Source organism: Colobus angolensis, unplaced genomic scaffold (genome assembly GCF_000951035.1).
Source record: "Colobus angolensis palliatus isolate OR3802 unplaced genomic scaffold, Cang.pa_1.0 Scaffold165, whole genome shotgun sequence".
In the NCBI taxonomy this organism is placed as follows: domain Eukaryota; kingdom Metazoa; phylum Chordata; class Mammalia; order Primates; family Cercopithecidae; genus Colobus; species Colobus angolensis.
In genome coordinates this window covers 1,545,991-1,553,354 of record NW_012114766.1, presented here as the reverse complement: position 1 = coordinate 1,553,354, position 7,364 = coordinate 1,545,991, and the positions used below count along the sequence as shown (strand labels likewise).

At 48.9% G+C, this 7,364-nt stretch overlaps 1 pseudogene across 1 annotated transcript in view; it reads right to left on the bottom strand.

Annotated features, from left to right (window-relative positions):
• Positions 1-6,175: 6,175 nt before the first annotated feature.
• LOC105508663 overlaps positions 6,176-7,364 on the bottom strand; it is a 14,410-nt pseudogene continuing 13,221 nt past the window's right edge. Inside the window, exons 2-3 of the transcript XR_001001310.1 lie at positions 6,748-6,848; positions 6,176-6,349 (exon numbers count right to left, since the gene is read on the bottom strand). The product of XR_001001310.1 is annotated as a putative uncharacterized protein C8orf61 (transcript). The remainder of the gene's footprint in view (positions 6,350-6,747; positions 6,849-7,364) is intronic.

The window sequence follows — 7,364 nt, the reverse complement described above, 5'->3', positions numbered from 1 at the left end:
TGAGCCACCGCACCCAGCCCCTTTTTACATATACTTTTAATTTTTGTACATACATTTTTATGAATATACATAGTATGTACAGTGTATATATTTTGTGTGGAGAGAGAATTTCTAGTTTTTAAAGGTTCAGAAAATCGATTGATACAAATATTACTGAGAATGCTTAGGGGATAGGACATGAGGTAGCCTCCACTTCAAAACCTTTCTTGTGCAGGTGAGTGAGAGACCAGGAGTTACAGGATTATCTGGGGGCAGGGTGGGGAGGGGGTGCTGTTGAAATGAAAACCCAAACTCCTGAGTGTTCCTAAACCAAATTAGCAGTTTCATGTGAAAATCAGCCCCAAGGAAAACCCAGGGGATATCTGAGTCCACAGCCGAAGAGAGGCAGAGCCTGGAGAAAAGCAGGCTCACTTCTCCCACCCAGTGGTGGCCATGCCATGTCCCTCCTCCCATGTCTCCCAGCCGCACCTAAAACTAGTAAAGATGGGAGTAAAACTCACCTCCCTCTTTATTGTACTTTGTATTTCCAAAACTAATACTTATTACATTTCTATACTGATTAAAACAATGAGTGGATTTCTCTAATAGATGAGAAGTATCAATATGTACAAGCCCATTTTATTCAAGGCTGAATTAGCAAGAAATACATAAGAACCAATTAGGCACATTTTGACACGCTATGTCTTTTTAAATTAGCACTAGCAGTAACCTATCAGCATAACTCAAAGAAACATTTGCCCTTTGTAAAATGACATCTTCCTCTTGTCAAGTGTTTAAAATGAATATAAATGGGCCTGCTGTCTCCAGTTTTTCTGAGCAAGTGATTTATAAAAGCTTAAGGCCTGAAACCTTGAAGCCTGTACCAAACTGTCCAAATGAGGCAGTGCTGATGAAGATGGACACCCCTGCTATTTTCTCATTCAGTCCAGAATAGGTAGGATGTAGTTACAAGAAAAGTCATGCCGGGCACGGTGGCTCATGCCTGTCATCCCAGCACTTTGGGTGGCCAAGGCAGGCGGACCACAAGGTCAAGAGATCGACACCAGCCCGACCAACATGGTGAAACCCCGTCTCCACTAAAAATACAAAAATTAGCTGGGCCTTGTGGCACATGCCTGTAGTCCCAGCTTCTTGGGAGGCTGAAGCAGAAGAATCGCTTGAACTCAGGAGGTGGAGGTTGCAGTGAGCTGAGATCATGCCACTGCACTCCAGCCTGGCGACAGTGCAAGACTCTGTCTAAAAAAATAAATAAATAAAATAAAAAAGTCATGCCAGAGAGCAGGAACACTTTGCAAAGGAAGTCATTGACAAACGGTAAAATTCTAAAAACCGCTATAGTAAATGACGGAAGGTTAGCTGCTGCAAAGAGGAAAATGTACATAGACCATAAATTAAGCTACACATCGTAGAAAAATAAAATCATCATTCCAGAAGATCCCACCTCCACAGGGAGGCCTGAAAAGATATTACACCAAGCCCACGGATTAAAGTGTGAACTCAAAAGTATCTGAGACAGGTCTCCATCCATTTAGAAAGTTTATTTTCCTGTATTGGTTCACTTTCACGCTGCTATAAAGAAATATCCGAGACTGGGTAATTTCTAAAGGAAAATGGTTGAATTGACTCACAGTTCAACATGGCAGGGGAGGCCTCAGGAAACCTACCATCATGGAGGAAGGCAAGAGGGAAGCAAGCACTGTCAGGCCTCTGAGCCCAAGCCAAGCCTTCGCATCCCCTGTGACTTGCATATTTACGCCCAGATGGCCTGAAGTAACTGAAGAATAACAAAAGATGTGCAAATGCCCTGCCTCGACTTAACTGATGACATTCCACCACAAAAGAAGTGAAAATGGCCGGTCCTTGCCTTAAGCGATGATATTATCTTGTGAAATACCTTTTCCTGGCTCATCCTGGCTCAAAAAGCTCCCCCACTGAGCTGCCCGCCAGAGAACAACCCCCTTTTGACTGTAATTTTCCTTTACCTACCGAAATCCTATAAAAACAGCAGCCCCACCCTTATCTCCCTTCGCTGACTCTCTTTTCGGACTCAGCCCACCTGCACCCAGATGAAATAAACAGCCATGTTGCTCACACAAAGCCTGTTTGGTGGTCTCTTCACACGGACGCGCATGACAAGCACCTTCTTCGTAAGGCAGCAGGAGAGCGAGTGTGAGCCCTCGAGGCTCCTCCTGCACCCTGGGCCTTGTTCCTATCACTTCCAGAGCCTGTCCGGTCAGTCTGAAGGTCTCTGTGTTAATGTTAATGCTGTCAGCTGTGCCTGAACCCCAAAGGGAGAGGGTACAATGAGGCATATCAGACCCTCCCCTTCCCGTCACGGCCTGACTTGTTTTTCGGGTTTCTTTGCAATCCTGTTGGCCAAGAGTGGGAGTCCATTCAGTTGGATGTAGGCCTTTTGGTTTTTGGAATTTTATTTTTGGTTTAAAACAAACGCTCACATGGGAGCTTAGGCCCAGAGCAGCCAGGCAAGCACATTCTCATGCCCTCTGCAGTGATCTAATGCGCACAGAAGGTGGGAATGACTGTTCAAGTTCCTAGAGCCCCTTTTGCAGGGAACAGATGCTGGTGTAGAGTCCATGTCATGTTTCCTGCCCATTCCATCCACCTGAGTGCGGTAGCCTCAGTATCTAATGCCACTAAAGTAATTATCCAATCACAGTCACTGCCTGAAGGCTGGATCCAAAATTAAGAGGTTAAAACTCCTGCCCACTGCACAGAAAAAACAATTCACTGAAACCATAGCATTGCAATAAAGAAAGTTTAACTGACACGAGGCCAGCCACGCCACGTGGGAGATGGAGTTATTACTCAAATCAATTTCCCCGAAAATTTGGAGGCTAGTATTTTTCAAGGATAGTTTAGCAGGCCAGGGAGCCCGCTTCTGAGGGGGCGCCACAGGACCAGTCAGACATCAGAAATGCAAAAAAAAAAAAAAATGAAAGGACATCTCAAACGGCCAGTCTTAGGTTCTACAATAGTGATGTTTATCTGCAGAAGCTGCAAATCTTGTGACCTCCAGAGTAATGGCTGGTCGTCGTTTACGTCTATGTTTTAGCAGAATCCAGGCTCCTCTCATCCTCCTAACCTAGTGGCCTTTCATTAGCTTTACGCAGGCAGTTCAGTTTGAGAGAAGGGCTATTATCGTTTAAACTATAAATATCTCCCAGTTAGTTTGGCCCAGGCCTAGGAATGATGAAAGACAGTTTGGAGGTCAAAGGCCGGATGGGGGTGGGTTAGGTCAGGTATCATTCAACGTCATCGTTTTCTCACTGCTGTCATTTCTGAAAGGCGGTTTCATCACTTCCAAGAGGATAGAAGACATTTCCCACTCTGGTGGCATTTCCTGCGTGTGGCTGAAGGACAGATCTGCACAGCGCGGCTGTCAGAGGCCGGTGCGTTCTCTGCTCCTTGTGTTCCTATCACCCAACTCTCCTGTAAGCCTGGCAACAAGAGACGCGAGAAAAACATCCTCATGCCAAGCAGCCGGACCCAAAATGAAGAAATGAAAAGATCAATGGATCATGAAGACCCGAAGTCAAGCTTTTAACATACCCGACTTTGTGGTTTTAAACTTGCCCGTTTGAGACATGTAAATACTCACTGATTTATAAAAACGCCAGTCATCAGGCATGCCAGTTGGATTCCAGAGAAAACAGTAGACGGTGCCTTATCGGGAAGAACAAACGGCTGCTCTTTATCTAGACGCTTTCACTTACTGCAGGGTTCAGCACACGGCGTTTTTGTGATATGCAGAAACTGTCTTCATAAAAAGTAATTTTCCACTTGCCCTATTAAATAACTACCAAAGCGTATTTCCAAAGAAATTACACTGCATTGTTCTTCACTTTGCTTAGTTGTTTAAAAAAGTTGACATTTTATTGTGAAATAAAACATACATGCAGAAGAATTCACAAACCATACATTTAGTAAATGGTTATAAAGCAAACAGCTATGTAACCACATCACAAGCCAGCACCCCAGAACCCCCATGGATCCCACCCTAACCACAGCCCCACTCCCTCATTGGGAAATGTGTTTGGTTTTATTTTCAAGTCAACCCATAACCTCACCTAATGTTCCAAGAAAGTCCCACAGTGATATGAGACCAAGCTGTTCAGCTATTTTTATAGGGAATTCTTTACAGCCTAAATCCAAAATACTTCCCACTTCTGGGAGCCTGAAACTCACTCCGCCGCTCTTGGCCTTGTCCAGGCAGGAGCTTTCTCATAAACCTGTTGCTCCAGTTCTTAAGAAACCAGATTTTATTAAAAGATTGGGTTTGGGACAATTAGGTAACTAATAGACTAATCAGTCTATTACAGTTGTCTGTGACAAGAACATAAATATTAGAGTTGAGACGTCAATTTTATGAATAAAACCAAGAAGAAACCTGAACAAACGCAAGATGGGGGTTGTTTAGATCAGATGCAAGGGCTTCTGGTCCAACAGGCAGATCCAACAGGCAGACAGAGCACTCATGTCCATCCATTTCCTGCTGAAATCTGGCTAAAATTATTTAAGTGTTGAAAGTAGAGAAAGAAGATAGAAGGCAGAAGATAGAAGGCAAGTCCGGGTGTGGTGGCTCATGCCTGTAATCCCAGCCCTTTGGGAGGCTGAGACAAAAGGATTGCTCAAGGCCAGGAATTCAAGGCCAGCCTGGGCAACATAGTGAGACCCTGTCTCCATTTAGAAGAAGAAGAAGAATTAGAAGAAGGAGGAGGAGAAACAAAATGCTCCAGGGCCAAGACAGTGAAAGGCAGAGGGCCACGGCAAAGTCTGAGGGCTGGAGGCCGATGGACAGATGATGGACGGGTGGACACTGGTGAGGCCAACCAGAGGAGGCTACTTGGAGCCACAGGGAGAGCCTGGGGAGGCTCAGGCATCTCTGAAAGGGGGCATCAGGTGAAGCTGAAAGCAGGAGGCACAGGATCTCCAGGTCCTGCTCCACACCCAGGAGGGCAGGCGGCAGCCCCGGCCCAGCTGGGAGGGCCCAGGAGGAATCGGCCAGAAGACACTGTCATGGAGATTCCGAGGCAGGAACGGGAAGCAGGAGGAGTAAAGGAACGGTGACCTTTGCCTACTTGGATCCAAGAGTTGTGGCAACCAAATTACAGATCCTTCTACCCCACACCCCAGAGGACAGAGTGACAGATCCTTCTACCCCATACCCCAGGGGACAGAATGACAGGACCTTCCACCCCACACCCCAGGGGACAGGATGACAGGACCTTCCACCCCACACTCCAGGGGACAGAATGACAGGACCTTCCACCCCACATCCCAGGGACCCCAGAATTCCTTTCAGGGAAACACACCCATGAGAAAAATCTGCGTGATTCATGGGTTCCTCAACATGAGACCCACGCGCCTCCCTGGTCATCCCAGGGCCCACAGGCAAACCTCCTTACGCCACACACACACACACACACACACACACACACACACACACACACACACACAGACCCCCAGGGTTCCACATCCCTTCTCAGTGCCTTATGCTGAGAAATAAACCATCAAAGACCACCGGGCAGCCTTCGACACGGAGAAAGAGGCAAAACCAAGTTGTGTGGTCAGAGGAGACAGTGAATGGGGTGGAAGAAAACTTCAACAAAGAAAAGTGATTGCTCAAATGCTCGGGGATGTCTGCCTCCCACCAGTGGAACTGCTGTGACACTCAGTGTGTGTCCGTGTGTGCAGAGGCACCTCCTGTCTCTAGTGGAGACTCTGGGATCAAATTAGTGATGGGTACAAGAACGCTCATCAAACCACCAGGGGAGGAGCGGAGGGCACAGGGCTTTATTATGAACAGGACAGGTCAAAGGATTGGCCCTGGGATTGGACGGGGGTTTGAAGAGAAAGAGGAATCAAGAAAAATCCCAAGAGGTTTGACTTCAACAACTGGAAGGAGAGCAGCCCCTGGTACCGAGACGGAGGTAACAGGAGGAAGAGCACCTTGTCCGGGAAAGCAAAGTCCTGGTGTGGATGCCCAAGGCTGCAGAAAGTGTGTGATGCCCAGGTAAGATGTCAGCTGACCCAGTATTCAGGTCTGGGCTGAAGATGAGATTTTGGGAGCTTCTGGGGTATGGATGTGATTTATAGGTGACTTTGCCTCGGAAGATCCTCTCAGAAAAAAATAGCTGGAGAAGACAGGAGGAGGTTAGGATGGTGGGAGGGGGACCAGGATCGGGCTCCAGGATCCCGCCCGAAAGAGTCCTTCTGGAGGAGGGGTTGGTGGACCAAGCGCTGCTGCGGGGCACTGGAGGGATGTGGCCACCGGCGCCCTGGCAGGGGTGACTGTGGGGGGCAGAGGGCACTGTGGTGGGCCTTGGGCCTTGGAGACAACAGGAAAGAGAAGGTGGGGCCGGTGTGTGTACAAAGTCCTTCTAGGTGGTTTCTCTAGAAAGCGGAGAAGAGGTAGCTGCTGGAGGGGGTGAGATCCAGGGGTCTTTTCATGGCAGCAGCTCTCAGCATGGTGTAGACGGACCAGTACCCCTAAGTGTAAAGCGGTGATGGTACCGGGTGGAAGGGGCTTCGGACAGGACGGGGAGATGGTGCAGAGCCTCAATTCTGGTGGGCATGGTCCATGTGATGGTAGGCAGCCTGGGATGTCTCTCAGGATTCCTCCATAAAATCTAGTGGACAATGAGGAGCGAGAGAGAGAGAGCAGTGAGAGTCCGGGCAGATGTGAGTTCGTGACCCAGGGAGGAAGCCTGGCAGAAGGGGCCCCACTCCTCCAGATCCAGGGATCTGGGACCTAGGAGGGTCTTGGGATCTGTAACGACCGGGAAACACCTGGGGCAGGTTCCACAGCAGCCCCAGGGCACCAAAACCTGGTCCAGGAGGACAGAGTTACTGAGTCCAGACTCCAAACAGAACTACACAAATGGGAAGGTGTGGAGAGGGACATGGGTCCTGATTTGCAGACTGGGGCCTCCAAGCCTTGGACTGAGGAAGTTAGGAAGAAAGGAGACAAGGCGAATTCAGGGACAGCTGGAGAAAAGGCCTGGAGATCCTTCCAGTCTATGGGAAAAGCTGCAATCTTGTGAGTGGGGGCACCGTCCGGAGCTGGGTGGGCGGGAGCATCATCAGGGAGGCTGGGGCTGGGCGGGAGATGGCCCCGCCCTCCTTCCCCTCCCCTGCAGGGCAGGCAGGTCTCTGCATCCTGTCCTCAGGTGATACCTCGCCTCACTGCACTTTCGGCTTTTGTTTTTTAAGAGCTTGACTGCAACTCCCTGCCCCCAGATGCTGGCAGTAGGGCTGGAGCCCACGGAGTGGTTAAGCCCAGACTCTTCCGCTTCCTGGCCCCAGTTCTGGGGAAGACCTGACCTGGGCCTCCTCTGACCAGT